Below are 17,088 nucleotides of genomic sequence, written 5' to 3' on the forward strand. Positions count from 1 at the left end.
ATGTGGAGGGATGTTAAAAGAGTTCCCCCAAACCCAGGCAAGAGGGCAGTTTGGTAGTGCCATCCACTTGTGGCAGATTATATTTTCAGAACATGATCAAAAGAATAACTCCCACTTCACATGCTCTTACTTAAATGTGACTTTGACCATCCCCCCATAGAGAAGTGGAATCTATGTCCCCTGCCCTAAAAACAGGTGGATTTGTGGTTGAAAGAAGCTACACTATGTGACTTCCAAGGTTAAATTATAATAAGGAATGAAGTGTCTGCCTGGCTGTCTTATGAAGCTCACTTTTAGAACCCAGCCACTAAGCAATGAGGAAGCCCAACCTCCCTGAAGTAGTGTGGCCTCAGCTACTGGTTCCTACAAAAAGAATTATAGCATTGATAGCCTAATATCAGTATTTCCTTGATTATTCTAAAATGTGTTGAGATATTACTATTTGCCAAACATTACGCTAAACGCTCTACATACTCATTTCAATCCTCTCAACAACTTTATAGAGTAACAACGATCGTCCCTCCAGTTTTAAAATAAGGAAAGTAACAGAGAAGTTAGATAATTTGCTCAAGGCAAGACAGGCTATAGAGAGGGATTCAGATGAAGGCGATCTAAGCCCAGAGCCCATGCTCTTAACCACATGCCCCATGTACAGGACACTAAACAGCTCCAGGCATCAGACCAAGCCCAGCTTTTAAAGACTATTCCAGGGTGAGTGAAGATCTTACTTACATGTCCCCTCCTTCTCTTCCTCACAGCTTCCTATTTCTTCACATAAGGGCACATGAATCTCTACCGCTTCCAGGTGAAGAACATCCAGTTTAACTTTCTACAGAGAAAATAAGCATTTCTCCCAGAATAAGCGACAAAGTATGGAGATGCACAATTTTGGCTGCTAAAACCTAGCCAGGACAATTTATATTATACCACAGTCGGGTTTTAGGCTAAAACGTCTGTATTCCCATTACATCACAGCTCTTCTCAAGAACAGGGGGAAACTTGTTTTATATCTGGGTAACTAAAGGGCCAGTCCAGGGCTTTAGCCTCCTGAAATGAAGGGCAATCTGCCTCAAAGTATATTCTTGCAGGGTAGAAACTACTCACAGCAACTTAATAACAGTGCTTTGCATTGGTTTTTGCCAATATGACAGGAGTACGGCAGGCTTCCTGGGAGCACCTACAGCTCAAGCTCCAGGCCTACTGTTGAGACGGCACTGAGCATTTTCATGTATTCCCACTGTAGGTCCACCTCTTCCAGCATGGATGAGAAATAGTTATTTTACTGAAAATCCCGTGGGACTAGGGGAGGAGGTTCTATATATATTGCAAAAGTGTATTTTAAACCTTAATAAAATCTGTTAAATATCTCTGTTCTTTCCCCAGTGTTCCATTGTGGACAGCAGCTTTCTTTTCTCTTCAAATATTTCCCCCTTCCCTCCAGGGATAGTTAGTCTCTAAGCTCACACACCTCTTCAGCCTCTCATTCCAAATCATCACCTAAAAGTACTGGCAGAAGTTGAAATGGGATGCCTGCAGCACTCTAGCTCCACTCAGGTGTGGCTATGAGGACAGTGTCGAGAAATCTTCCCAGCGGGCAAAACTCCAAGCAGTACACCTGGTTGGTTAATTTGCCTGGAAGAAGGGATGAACAAAGGTATTTCTCTACATTAACTCATGAGCAAGTCCCTAAGAGTTTGGACTTGGAAGGAAGATGACTGGTGAATTGGAGGCAGTAAGTTCTGGAGAAGTATGAGGATAGACCTCTTTGAAAGAGTACAGAATATGATATTTGTGTCCCAGATGAATGCTAACCAAACAGCAAGATCTTTTTTGTGGATGTCAGTATATCTCTTTCCCCAGTCATTCCTGTCCTTGCCCAAGGCACTCATAAATAAAGGGGCCATTGGCTGCAGGGACAAAGGTTGCCCATGTTGCTGACTGATCTGGTTACCTCTGCTACTGGGTCCCTGACTGCCAACACCAAAGACCAACACCAATCAAAGATACGATACTATTTTTCAGGTCACCTGGGATCAGACTGATTATACTGAGCCATTTCCACCACAGATAGGGAAGTGCATTGTTCTTACTAGAATAGATCCTTATTTGGGGAATGGATTTGCTTTCCCTTCCTCACTGATTCTTCCAAAAACACCCATCTCTGTATGGACTTGCAGAATGCCCTCTGTACCATCATAATATCCCACAAAACCTTATTTCTGACCAAGGAACTCATTTTCCCATCACCTGGAAACAGCTTACCTGATTGAATTATGTAATAGCTTTTATATATATATATACAGTAAATCTTAGTTGTTTATGTTCTTTTTAAATTTTATTTTACTTTACAATACTAGTGCCCAATGAATGGCAAAATTTTGCTCTTCAGGCTAGATGAAGTGTACTTTCGGTATCTTTTGATTAGGAGATGGTTGGCGTGTTTTTCAGTTGTGTGAAGAATAATAATGCTTTACAGAAGCATGGTCTTAATGATTTTATTTGAAAATTACATACAGTTTAAGAAATGTGCATAGACATCAAGTTGACAAGAGATGTACTCTACTGGATTGTGATATGTCAATCTGGATAAACTGAGAACTTCATTTCCTAGAATTCCTTTTTTTTCTATATGAGTTAGAGTTGGCCAAGAGAGGAATTTGTGCTAGATTTGAAAGCCTGAAGTCAACACTTTCTGAGGGTTATTTTGACCAGATGTGATGATAAACAGATACAGAGGTGCCTTGCAGCCCCATCTTGTCCTTTCCATTAGCTTTTAAACATGTTTTTCTGATCTTTAAAAATCTCTCCCTTGACCTCAGGTCCCTTTCCACATGATCCTCTCCTCTATAAAGCCATGTCCATTTTCACCTTTCTTCTCAATCCTCTGCCACAGGGCTGTCACATTCTTCCCCTTAAAACTTCTCTCTTTGTTCTCCTCCCTAAACTGATTTCCCCTTCGTGGATTTCTATTACTATTGTATGCTGATAGTGCTCAAGAATATATTCAGATGTCTCCTGAGTTTCATACCTGCTCCTTGCATATCCAATGATCTATTCAACACAGCCACCTGGATGATAGACAGGCAGCTACAACTCAGTGTCCAGTTCAGTTCAGTCACTCAGTTGTGTCCTACTCTTTGCAACCCCATGAACTTCAGTATGCCAGGCTTCCCTATCCATCACCAACTCCTGGAGCTTACTCAGACTCATGTTCATTGAGTTCGTGATGCCATCCAACCATCTCATCCTCTGAAGTCTCTTTCTCTTCCCGCCTTCAATCATTCCCCGCAACAGGGTCTTTTCCAATGAGTTGGTTCTTTGCATCAGGTGGCCAAAGTATTGAAGTTTCAGCTTCAGCATCAATCCTTCCAATGAATATTCAGTACTGATTTCCTTTAGGATGGACTGGTTGGATCTCCTTGCTGTTCAAGGGACTCTCAAGAGTCTTCTCCAACACCACAATTCAAAAGCATCAATTCTTCAGCTCTCAGCTTTCTTTATAGTCCAACTCTCACATCCATACATGACCACTGGAAAAGCCAAAGCTTTGACTAGATGGACCTTTGTTGGTAAAGTAATGTCTCTGCTTTTTAATATGCTGTCTAGGTCAATCATAACTTTTCTTCCAAGGAGCAAGCGTCTTTTAATTTCATGGCTGCAGTCACCATCTGCAGTGATTTTGGAGCCCCCCCAAAATAAAGTTTGTCACTATCTCTCAGCATGTCCATAACTAAATATGTCTTGCGTGTGTGCATGCTAAGTTGGTTCAGTTGTGTCTGACTCTTTGCAACCCTATGGACTGCAGCCCACCAGCCTCCTCTATCCATGGAATTGTCCAGGCAAGAATAGTGGGGTGGGTAACCATTCCTTCTCCAGAGGATCTTCCTGACCCAGGGATCAAACCTGTGTCTTATTGTGTTTCCTTCATTGGCAGGTGGGTTCTTTACCACTAGCGCCACCTGGGAAACCCCAATATGCTTTATTTTTACTACTGCTAAGTCGCTTCGGTCGTGTCTGACTCTGTGAGACCCCAGAGATGGCAGCCCACCAGGCTCCCCCGTCCCTGGGATTCTCCAGGCAAGAACACTGGAATGGGTTGCCATTTCCTTCTCCAATGCAAGAAAGTGAAAAGTGAAAATGAAGATGCTCAGTCGTGTCTGACTCTTAGCAACCCCATCGATTGCAGCCTACCAGGCTCCTCCGTCCATGGGATTTTCCAGGCAATATGCTTTATTTCCCCTCAAAACTATATCTCCTTCGTATATCAGTGAATAGCACCATCATCAGCTCAGAAACCAAGCTAGAAACCTGCTACTCAGGTTTCCTGTGTCTTTTTCCTGGATTATTACAGCATTCATTCTTCCTAAAGTTCCAAAGATCCAGCTCAATAATACAACTATTATGTACCACAAAAGTCTATGGTTAATCTTCAATGTAGATCCGTATTAACACTGAGAATATGGGGCAATAGATCTCCATGTTATGGGAGAAGTTGCAGCTAATAATGGGCTAAGATGAACAGAGAAACACACTTACACATTAGTGGACATTGTCAATGTGTTAGACCTGATGACAATTTTATTCTTTCCACAAATATTTATTAATTTCCTACCATGAATAGGAACTATGCCTGCAAGAGATGCTTCCAGGGAATTGAGTCACTGTGTACTTTTTCTGGGTCCTGCATATATATGCAGGGCATACAAAGAGATAAAAAAGTCATCATCTCTATGCTTAAAGGGCTCTCAGCTCTCTTCATCCATGACCCATGTCAAATGATACCTCAAATGGCCCTATCTAATGCTGAGCTCCTCCCACAGACAGTAAAATTCCCTCCAGGGCCTATTATTTCAAAGAATAAATTTATTTCAGAGGAAAATAAAAGGTCAATCTAGAGACATAAGTAAGCTGTTGTCCAGATACAAGGATTCTGGAAAACCACTGCAATTTAAAAAGCTATATGTGTATGCTTAGTTGCTAAGTTGTGTCTGATTCTTTGTGATCCCATGGACTGTAGCCCACCAGGCTCCTCTGTCCATAGGGATTCTCCAGGCAAGAATACTGGAGTGGGTTGCCATGCCCTCCTCCAGGGGATCTTCCCAACCCAGGGATTGAGCCCAGGTCTCCCGCATTGTGGGCAGACTCTTTACTGTCTGAGCCATCAGGAAAGCCTGAGAATACTGGAGTGGGTAGCCTATCCCTCCTCCAGGGATCTTCCTGACCTGGAATTGGACCGAGGTCTCCTGCAGTGCAAGGGGATTCTTTACCAGCTGAGCTACCGGAGAAGCCCAAAAAGCTGTCTGCAAGGATACTTTTTTGATAACATAAAGACCACCTCCTTGGGACCTAAGTTAAACTGCAAGCAATCTCAGTAATGAATTCAGCCTTGTACTCAGCCCATTCTCAGAACCTTTGGCATAATTATGAGAAGAAAACCTATTTATTCTGGGACATCACCACTTCGGGATAAATTCCTGGAAGCCATCAGAAAAGCAAATGGAAGATCTTTCTCAGAGTCTCTTCTCTGGATTTCTGAGAAAGAAGTGTTTCATGTTTAGCATGTCAACTTGCTTTTCATTTCAGTCCATGAATTTGCCCCGTATTGAATATTTAGTTCTCCCTGTTCATCCAGAGGCCTGGGTCTCCTATGAGAAGGTAATTCAACCTTTTCTTATGTCTTCCTCAGATATCATCTTTCTCTGAGCACATTCTTCATATTATTAGTAAAAAAAAAATGATATTTATATAGTACCTTACCTTTCACAAAGCTCTTTCCATGTGTTTTAGTTCATTTAATCCTAACAGCATCACAAAGAGGCAGAGCCATGAGGAACCTGAGGCTCAGAGAAAAGAAACCTAAGATCACACAGCTGTTGGATGACAGACCTCACCAAGAACCCAGATATTCTAACTCATATCTTCTCTCAGCTATTTCTCCCTATATTCATCCAGTGACGAAACTCATTTCTAGTCCTGATCCATTTCAAAAGTATTTTAAAATCTGAATACAGCTGTGTTCATACTGGGAGCCAATGAACACTGATGTCTTTCCTGGGGACTAGCCTTGTTGTAAGGACCAGGAAGCCCCTCATAAGCCAGGACTCCCAGGACCTACCTAGGGCAAGAAAATACAGGAGCTCTCCTGAGGCAGTGGTTCTCCATTTTGGCTACACACTGAACACACCTGAGGATATTTAAACATTTCTGAAGCCTAGGTTCTAGCCCCAGAGATTTATATTTAATTGGTCTTGCAGACAGTCAGGCCATTAGATGTTTAAAAGATTCCCTAAGTGATACTAATATGCAGCCAAGATTGGAAACATTGCCATAAGGCTTCCACAGGTTTACCTGTTCCTTGCAGGACTTATGGCCTCATTCTCTCTCTCTTTTCTAAATGCATATTACATCAATTGTGTATGTTGAATAAAATCAAGAACCTACAATAGATAGGATCAAAACGGAGGAGTAGGAAGACCCTGGACTGACCTTTCCATAATGAACTCATAAAAAACTACAACTACGTAGAGAGCAACTATTACTGAAAATGACGGAAAAACTGGCAGAATGACTCTCCTGTGACCAAGGCTATAAAGAAGCCACGCAGTCTGGCAGGAGGGAAGGAAAAGTGATCTAGTCGGGACTCACACCCCTACCTGGTGATGCAGAACAGTATGGGATATCGCAGGCTTGGGGATCCTCCCTATGGAGTGAGGGGTTAGAGCCCCATTTTAGGCACCACAGCCCTGGCGTTCAACACTGGGAAGATGAACCAGTTTGGAAACCAGTGGGGCTGCCTGAGGGCTGTAAGAAACTTAGACTCCACTCTTAAAGATCATGTGCACAGACTTGCTTGCTCCCAGTCCCAGTGTGGAGGCAGCAAATTGAAACCTGCCTGCCCCTCCAACCTGAGGGCCTGCCATCCGCCCCGCTCACCCCCACCCTGCCCCTTACCCAACCTGAGGCTTCTGCTCCAGCATTTCCTGCTCCACCGCAGCTCTCTGTTAAGGCTGAGGCCGCCACAGCTGGTGAGTGTGCCTGCACTTGGAGGGAGATGAATCAGCTCAGTCCACTACACAGGCTGGAGACTGCCATTGCTGGCCTGCACTTACACCAGGGAGAAAAAAAACCAGCTCAGTAGCGTGGCTCCAAGCACTTTGGCTCCAAACCCTCTGACCTCAACCCAGCCTCTAACCAAGCCCAAACACTGGGGACAAAGTGGAACCAGCTCAGTGTTAGTCACTCAGTTGTGTTCGTCTCTTTGTGACTCCATGGACTGTAGCCCGCCAGGCTCCTCTTTCCATGGAATTCTCCAGGGAAGAATGCTGGAGTGGGTAGCCATTCCCTTTTCCAGGGGAATCTTCCTAACCCAGGGATTGAACCCACATTTCTCACACTGCAGGCAGATGCTTAACTCTCTGAGCCACTGGCTCAGAAGTGCCGCTCCAAGCCCTCAGGCCCTGACCAGGCTCCCAGCCAGGATGGAGATCTCCTTTTGGCTCTTGCTCCAGCCCCTCAGGCCTTGGCCCTGTCCATGATAGGGCCATAGGGCAGGGACTGCCACTGAGCCTGGAGAAACTCCTATTGACACTTGGCCCTGGCTCTAGAGCCCAGCGACTCCAGCCCTCCCTCCCACCAAGGTGGTGACTGCTGGTGCAACCTGGGGGAAGATATGGCCCACACTCTCACTTCAGATCCAGCTTTCCCACTAAAGTCACTGGAGACCCGCAGATCACCTGGGGATACCCCCCACGAAAGGTCATGCCTTCAAGACCAGGATACGTAACTGTTCCACCTAATTTCATAGAGACAAACAAAGAATGGTAAGCAAAATGAGAAAACATATGTTTTCATGTGTTTCAAACAAAAGACCAAGATAAAGTCCTTGAAAAAATCCCTAATGGAAGAAGAGAGACAAATACTGATAAAGACTTTGAAGCAATAGTGATAAGAATACTAACTGAACTTGGGAAAAGTATAGATGGACACAATGAGGAATTCAGCAAAGTACTAGAAAATATAAACAAGAACCAGTCAGAGGCTAAATATAATAACTGAAAAGAAAAACATACTAGAAGGATTAAAGACAGATTAGGTGATACAAAAGAATGCATAAGTATCTGAAGGATGCCTGGGTGCTAAGTTGCTTTAGTTGTGCCCGACTCTTTGCGACCCTTTGGACTGTTGCCCACCAGGCTCCTCTGTTCATGGGATTCTCCAGGCAAGAACACTGGAATGGGTTGCCACGCCCTCCTCCAGAGGATCTTCCCTGGAGGTGGGATCGAACCCGCATCTCTTATGTCTCCTGTGTTGGCAGGCGAGTTCTTTACCACTAGGACCTCTTGGGAATCCTGATCTGGAGGACAGATTAGTGGAAATCGCCTAATCATAACAGCGAAAAGGAAAACAAATTTTAAAAAATGAGTCCCTCTGGGACATCAAGCATACTGACATTAACATTCAAAACAGCATAGTGCTGGCACAAAAACAGACACAGGGATCTTTGGAACAGAAGAGAAAGCCTAGAAATAAACCCATGTACCTATGGTCAATAAATCCACAACAATGAGGCAAGACTATGCAATGAGGAAAACAGTCTCTTCAATAAGCGGTATTGGAAAAACTGGACAACTACATGGGAAAGAATGAAGTTAGAATACTTTCTCATACCATCTACAAAAATAAATTCAAAATGAACTAAAGATGCAAATATAACACTGGAAACCATAAAACCTTTAGAAGAAAACAGGTTGTAGTCTGACATCAGTCTTAGCAATATCTTTTTGGATTCATCTCCTCAGGCAAGAGGTAAAAAAAGCAAAATTAAACAAATTGGACTTAATTCAACTTAAAAGCTGTTGCACAGCAAAGAAAACCATTGGCAAAATAATAAACAACATACTGAATGGGAGAAGGTGTTCTCAAATGATATGTCTGATAAGGAGTTAATATCTAAAATGTATAACAAGCTTGTACAGTTCAATATTTTAAAAAAAAACTGATTTAAAATTGGGCAGAGGACCTGAATAGGCATTTTTCCAAAGAAGATGTACAGATGGCTAACAGATACATGAAAAGATGCTCAACATCACTAATCATCAGAGAATGCAAATCAAAATCACAATAAGCTACCACCTCACATGTCAGAATGGCTAATAAAAAAATCAAAACAAATAACTAGTGTTGGTGAGAATGTGGAGAAAAATGAACCAGAGTACACTGTTGGTGGGAATATAAACCATCATAGCCACTATGGAAAACAGTACAGAAGTTCCTCAATAAACTAAAAATAGAATTATTATATGACCCAGCAATTCCATTCCTGGGTATGTATCTGAAGAAAACAAAAGCATAAATTCAAAATGATATACACACCCTGCAGCTTTATTTCCAATAGTTAAATTTTCATCAACAGTGAATAGACAAAGAAGATATATTATATATAATAGAATATGTGTGCAGCATATATAGGGCTTCCCAGGTGGCTCAGTGTAAACAATCTGCCTGCCAATGCAGGAGACACGGGTTTTGATCCCTGGGTCAGGAAGATTCCTTGGTGAGGAGAATGGCAACCCTCTCCAGTATTCTAGCCTGGGAAATTCCATGGATAGACGAGCCTGAGCACACACACACAGTCCATGAGGTTCACAAGAATCAGACATGACTTAGCAACTAAACCATTACCACCACCACAGTATATATAATGAAATATTAGCCGTGAAAAGGAAAGAAATTTTGCCATTTACAGAAACATGGATGATCCTGAGTATATTATGCTTAGTGAAATAAATTAGACAGAGAAAGCAAATACTGTATGTTTTCACTTGTATGTGGAGTCTAAAAATTAAAACAAATGATGGAATAACAACACATAGAGAACAAACTGGTGGTTACCAATAGTAAGAGGTGTGGAGTGAAGGGCAAGATACAGGAAAGGGACTGCTGCTGCTGCTGCTGCTGCTGCTGCTGCTGCTAAGTCGCTTCAGTTGTGTCCGACTCTGTGCAACCCCATGGACTGTAGCCTACCAGGCTCCTCCGTCCATGGGATTTTCCAGGCAAGAGTACTGGAGTGGGGTGCCATTGCCTTCTCTGGGAAAGCGGACCAGGCAGTATAAACTACTAGGTAAAAAATAAATAAGACACTGAATGTAATGCACAGAATAAAGAATATAGCCAATATTTTATAATAACTTTGTGTGCAGTATAAGCTATAAAAATATTGAACCACTATGTTGTACACCTAAACTAATGTGATATTGTAAGTCAACTATACTTCAGTTTTAAAAAAGCAAGAAAAAGCAAAAGAAGTAAAAAAAAATCTAGAAGATACAGATTAATCTTTGGAGAGTAATCATAATCATTCCACAGAGAAATACTGTTAACAATTTGTTCGGAGAAGGCAATGGCACCCCACTCCAGTACTCTTGCCTGGAAAATCCCATGTACAGAGGAGCCTGGTGGGTTACAGTCCATGGGGTTGCACAGAGTCAGACACGACTGAGTGACTTCACTTTCACTTTTCACTTTCATGTACTGGAGAAGGAAATGGCAACCCACTCCAGTGATCTTGCCTGGAGAATCCCAGGGACGGGGGAGCCTGGTGGGCTGCCGTCTCTGGGGTTGCAAAGAGTCGGACATGACTGAAGCGACTTAGCAGCAGCAGCAGCAGCAACAATTTGTTATATATCTTTACAGAATTTTTCTGTTTATGTACATGTGTGTGTGTGTGTGGTTGCCCAGTCGCTTCAGTTGTGTCTGACTCTTTGCCACCTTATGGACTGTAGCCTTCCAGGCTCCTCTGTCCATGATATTCTCCAGGCAAGAGTACTGGAGTGCGTTGCCATGCCCTCTTCCATTTACGTATATGCACATAATTAATAAACCAGTACTCTTTTATAATCAAAATTGTGCATATATACATTAATATAGCCATCTTTGCCATTTTCCATATCAATAGAGTAAAATCAGTACCATTTTCAAAGCCTTTATAGCATTTATCTGTACCTCATTTAGCCTTTCCGGGCTTTCCAGGTGGCGCTAACGGTAAAGAATCCGCCTGCCAGTGCAGGAGACACAAGAGAGGCTGGTTCTATCCTTAGGTTGGGAGGAGGAAATGGAATCCACTCTAGTATTTTTGCCTGGAAAATTCCATGGACAGAGGAGCCTGGGCTACAGTCCATGGGGCAGCATGGGACATGACAAAGCATGCAAACAGCATTTAATGATGAGTTATTAACAATAAGTCTTTGATGGGAAGTAGGTGTTTTCTTTTGATCTCCACATCCACCTCCTTTCAGACAAGGTGACACTTGAAATTCTAGAATCTAGTAAGAATCATCAGATTTTTGTTGTTTCTCTTGGCTTCCACACCAACTCCAATTTACCTGGACTTTCAGCTTTAGCATCATTCCTTCCAAAGAACACCCAGAACTGATCTCCTTAAGAATGGACTGGTTGGATCTCCTTGCAGTCCAAGGGACGCTCAAGAGTCTTCTCCAACACCACAGTTCAAAAGCATCAATTTTTCAGCGCTCACCTTTCTTCGCAGTCCAACTCTCACATCCATACATGACTACTGGAAAAACCATAGCCTTGACTAGACGGACCTTTGTTGGCAAAGTAATGTCTCTGCTTTTGAATATGCTATCTAGGTTGGTCCTAACTTTCCTTCCCAGGAGTAAGCGTCTTTTAATTTCATGGGTGCAGTCACCATCTGCAGTGATTTTGGAGCCCAAAAAATTAAAGTCTGACCCTGTTTCCACTGTTTCCCCATCTATTTCCCATGAAGTGATGGGACCAGATGCCATGACCTTCATTTTCTGAAAGTTGAGCTTTAAGCCAAGTTTTTCACTCTCCTCTTTCACTTTCATCAAAAGGCTTTTTAGTTCCTCTTCACTTTCTGCCATAAGGGTGGTGTCATCTGCATATCTGAGGTTATTGATATTTCTCCAAGCAATCTTGATTCCAGCTTGTGCTTCTTCCAGTCCAGCATTTCTCATGATGTGTTCTGCATATAAGTTAAATAAGCAGGGTGACAATATACAGCCTTGACGTACCCCTTTTCCTATTTGGAACCAGTCTGTTGTTCCATGTCCAGTTCAAACTGTTGCTTCCTGACCTGCATATAGGTTTCTTAAGAGGCAGGTCAGGTGGTCTGGTATTCCCATCTCTTTCAAAATTTTCCACAGTTTATTGTGATCCACACAGTCAAAGGCTTTGGCATAGTCAATAAAGCAGAAGAAGATGTTTTTCTGGAACTCTCTTGCTTTTTCCATGATCCAGCAGACATGACTGAGCAACGTCACTTTCACTTTCACTTTCACGCATTGGAGAAGGAAATGGCAACTCACTCCAGTGTTCTTGCCTGGAGAATCCCAGGGATGGGGGAGCCTGCTGGGCTGTCGTCTTTGGGTTTACACAGAGTCAGACATGATTGAAGCAGTTTAGCAGCAGCAGCAGATGTTGGTAATTTGATCTCTGGTTCCTCTGCCTTTTCTAAAACTAGCTTAACCTCTGGAAGTTCACCGTTCACATATTGCTAAAGCCTAGCTTGGAGATTTTTGAGCATTACTTTACTAGCATGTGAGATGAATGCAATTGTGCGGTAGTTTGAGCATTCTTTGGCATTTTCCTTCTTTGGGATTGGAATGAAAACTGACCTTTTCCAGTCCTGTGGTCACTGCTGAGCTTTCCAAATTTGCTGGCATATTGAGTGCAGCACTTTCACAGCATCATCTTCCAGGATTTGAAATAGCTCAACTGGAATTCCATCACCTCCACTAGCTTTGTTCATAGTGATGCTTCCTAAGGCCCACCTGACTTCACATTCCAGGATGTCTGGCTCTAGGTGAGTGATCACACCATCATGATTATCTTGATCGTGAAGATCTTTTTTGTACAGTTCTTCTGTACAAAAGAAGAACTTTTGTTCTTCTTGCCAAAGAGGTATTCTTGGTGTATTCTTGCCACCTCTTCTTAATATCTTCTAGTTACCAATTATTCGTTATCCTTATTGAGAATCAATGCTCCAGGCACTGAACTAGGCACTTACTATACGTCCTCTATTTGGTATCTCTCATAAAGCCTACACAATGGCATTATGATTCCCATTTTACAGTCTCAATAGAGTGCCTGAGTTCACTTGTTAAAACTTGGATTATGTCATGTTTTTATCCAGCGTTGTATAGCTCAGTGCCTTTTACTGTGCCGAGCAGAGAGTAGGCACTCAAAATATGGTTGATGAATGAAGGAATAATTAAATCCCATGCCATTTCATTAATTCATCCTGTCTCTGGTTGATGCAGAGATTGTTTCTCCAGAGATTTACTTCCTGGGCCTTCATTCTTTGGCAATGATTACTCACCAAGAAGGGATTTGATGGCTCACGGAAATGCGTCTATGTTTTTTTCATTATCTAGGGCAGTGGTTCTCAAACTGTGGACCCTGGCCCAACAGCCATGCTGTCACCTGTGAGCTTGTTAGAATTGCAAATTCATAGATCCCATTCCAGACCGTTGAATTAGAATTTCTGGGCATGAGTCTCAGGAAACTGTGCTTTAATTAGCTTTCCAGATGATTCCAATGAATGTTAAATTTGGAGAACGATGGGAAATAAATGATTTTTTTCTATCCAGAGACTTGCAATAATAGTATGGCTTGGCTGATTGGGTGGATGGAGGAGCCATTTACGGAAATTGGAAAGACAGGAGGGAAACATTTGGATGCAGATTTGGGTTTCGTATGTTAAATTTGGAGTACCCATGGGTTATCCAGGTGAAGATACCTGGAGGCATCTGCAAGGACAGAGTAGAGATATAGATTTGAGAGTCGTGGTTGAAGCCACAAATAAGAGTGCTCAGGATAGTGGGAAGCACTGGAGAAGAGAAGAACCATCGACATATCTTAAGTAATAGCATTGCTTCCCAAGTGGCTCAGTGGTTAAGAATCTGCTTACCAATGCAGGAGACTCAGGAGACATGGATTTGATCCCTGGGTCAGGAAGATCCCCTGGAGGAGGAAATTGCAACCCACTCCAGTATTCTTGCTGGGATGATCCCATGGACCCGAGGAGCCTGGCAGGCTACACAGTCTATGGGGTCGTGAAGAGTCTAACACAACTGAGGAACTGAGCTCACACACAAGCATTACTTAAGGAGAACAGGGAAGAGATGCCCCAAAAAACAAGACTCTGAGAGCAGTCATTCTTCTTTGTGAGTGACTTGCATCTGAATGTTTGTCTCATCTTCCCCTCTGGATTATAAACTCTTTAAAGCCCGGGACTGTGTAAACTTTAATAGGTCCCTCAAACAAAAGTACATTGCTGCACAGCCTGTGAATAATCAATGAATTCCTACCAGGATTCTGCTTTGCAGAAATCCAATGTGATCAGAGCCATGAGCAAGATGTTTCCCCAAAAAACCACTTATATAATTTCCCAATGGACAGTGTGGCAGATTAAAAATAAGTGAATAAATAGAGGGCATCATGTGTAATCCACTGATATCTATGCTAATCACATTAATCAGAGTGAATTAATTACACCTGAAAACAGATGCAAAGTTAAATTCCTTAGAAAATCAATTCATTAAACTCACATTGGAATGCACAGTCAACAACCTCCATGTTTAGAAACTATCAGCATGATTTGTGACAACTTCTGATTTACTAACGAAACTGCTTTAAACATTTTTAAAGGCAATTACAATTACTGTCTGGCATTTGATGGAAAGAAATCTTGTCAGCATTGTCCCTCGTGTGTCAACTGTCACAATTTTCTAAAAATTTGGAGGTGAAAAATAGGCAGGCTCTACTATTTGCTAGCCTCGATTAGGGTTAATTCAATGTGTGTCTGCAAATAATAGTGTTTAATGTAATCTCTCTAATTACAGATAAAACGCATTTTCAGTCATGCTCATCACTGACAGTATTTTGGGATAAGTTAAACTGACAGCTGCTTTCTACAGGGAAAGGAAAAAAAAAAAACCTTCCTTAGGGTTGTCTTGAATTTTTGCTTTTCTTTCTCTCTCGGGCATTGAAATTCAGAGAAATATGAAACTAGACACTTCCACTCTGGACACCAACTTTGAAAATCACGACAGAGTCTATCTCTTGGAAATTTGATATGGTTTCTATCTCCCACCTCCATCAGTGAATATCTAACTTGAATTCACTCAGTAAGCATTTACAAGGGTTTGTGCTGAAGTGGGCATTGTGCTAGATACTCAGGATGATTCTACCAAAACTACCCTGCACAATGGCTTCATAAGCCAAGTCAAGCTTCCTACTGTACTGAATGTGATGGTTACAGTGCCACTATATTTACAGCTCTTTCAGATTTAAATTGTTCAAGTCACAATACTTTCTGAAGGGTCAATGCATGTTCTTCAATACCAACAGTATAGTAAGACAGCGCTCTCCCCTTTGGTAACCATAAGCCTTTTTTTCTATGTCTCTGAGTCTGTTTCTGTTTTGTAAATATGTTCATTTTTATCATTTTATAGAATCCACATATAAGTTATATGATATTTGTCTTTCTCTTTTTGACTTCCTTTACTTAGTATGACAACTTCTAGGCCTATGTATATTGTTGCAAATGACATTGTTTCTTTCTTTTTATGGCTGAATAATATTCCATTGTGTGTGTGTGTATTATATATATATATATATATATATATATATATACACATCTTATTTATCTATCTATTCATCTGTTGACAGATGGAAAAATACAATTTGAGCAAAGAGAAAACAAGTTGCAAAAGAATATATACATTATGATACAACTAATATAGAATTTTGAAAGTGTAACTCTAAACAATAAGTTGTTTAGGAATATATATATATATATATGTAATGATAAACCAAAATTCAGACTATTGGCGAGAACTAAGGAATATTATTAGAGAATCATAGAGATTCCAATAGTTCTTGAATTGGGTGATAAGTTAATAGATGATTGTTATATTATTGTTTTGTATGTAAAAATAATTTCTTTTAAATTAGTCTTATTTTGTGTATATATGAAATATTTTACTTTTTAAATCAGCTTTGTTTTTCCAGTTTTATATTACTTTAGTTTCATGTAGGCTCTTTTGGCAATGTAAGAAGCAAAAAAGCAAATATATAAGGATATAGTCTTTATTTTTTTAAATAAAAAAACCTAAATATGTACATATGGAAGTGAAACATATGAAAGCAGCTATGAGAAGGCGATGGCACCCCACTCCAGTACTCTTGCCTGGAAAATGCCATGGACAGAGGAACATGGTAGGCTGTGGTCCATGGGGTCGCGAAGAGTCGGACACGACTGAGCGAATTCCCTTTCATTTTCCACTTTCATGAATTGGAGAAGGAAATGGCAACCCACTCCAGTGTTCTTGCCTGGAGAATCCCAGGGACGGGGGAGCTTGGTGGGCTGCGGGAGCTTGGTGGGCTGCCGTCTATGGGGTCACACAGAGTCGGACGCGACTGAAGTGACTTAGCAGTAGCAGCAGTAGCAGTAGGATAGTATACTTACATGTCTTTTTTAATATATACTTAAAAACACCTTTGTATAATTCTGAACAATTGATTAGAAACTAGCAGGAAAAAATGGGCAAGGGTGGAATAATCAGAGTGAAGAAATTAGGATTTTAGGAACAAAAGGTGGAAATTGTGTTAGGAACACATATATATTCAATGTGCAAAATGAAGGCCTAGCTACTGGGAAGAGAACAACTCCGAGACTGTCAAGGACTGCCTGGTTCTCTGCTTGGTATAGCACCCCTCTTCAGGGACACAGAAAGTAGGTTCTGGGGATGAGGAGGCCGCTCTTTGTGCGTTTAGTGATCATGGTCAGAAGGGGACAGAGAGGTGACTCTAGAATCTGAAGGAGGACAACTTTGAGGTCGTTGATGAGAAAGCCTGAGTGTGAGTTTTAAATCAACTGGAAATTGGGAAGTTGGCTGGGTGCAAAAGAGTTGTGAAGCACTGAATAACTGAAGTCCATTCTGAGGACAGAGAGTATTTGTATTTAGAGGGGGAAAGCACAAGAAAGGAACTCCAACAGTGGAGCAGAGCTTTCTTATTACAAGGCTCTGCAGTCTAAGGCTG

Source organism: Ovis canadensis, chromosome 2 (assembly GCF_042477335.2).
Source record: "Ovis canadensis isolate MfBH-ARS-UI-01 breed Bighorn chromosome 2, ARS-UI_OviCan_v2, whole genome shotgun sequence".
NCBI classification, from domain to species: Eukaryota; Metazoa; Chordata; class Mammalia; order Artiodactyla; family Bovidae; genus Ovis; species Ovis canadensis.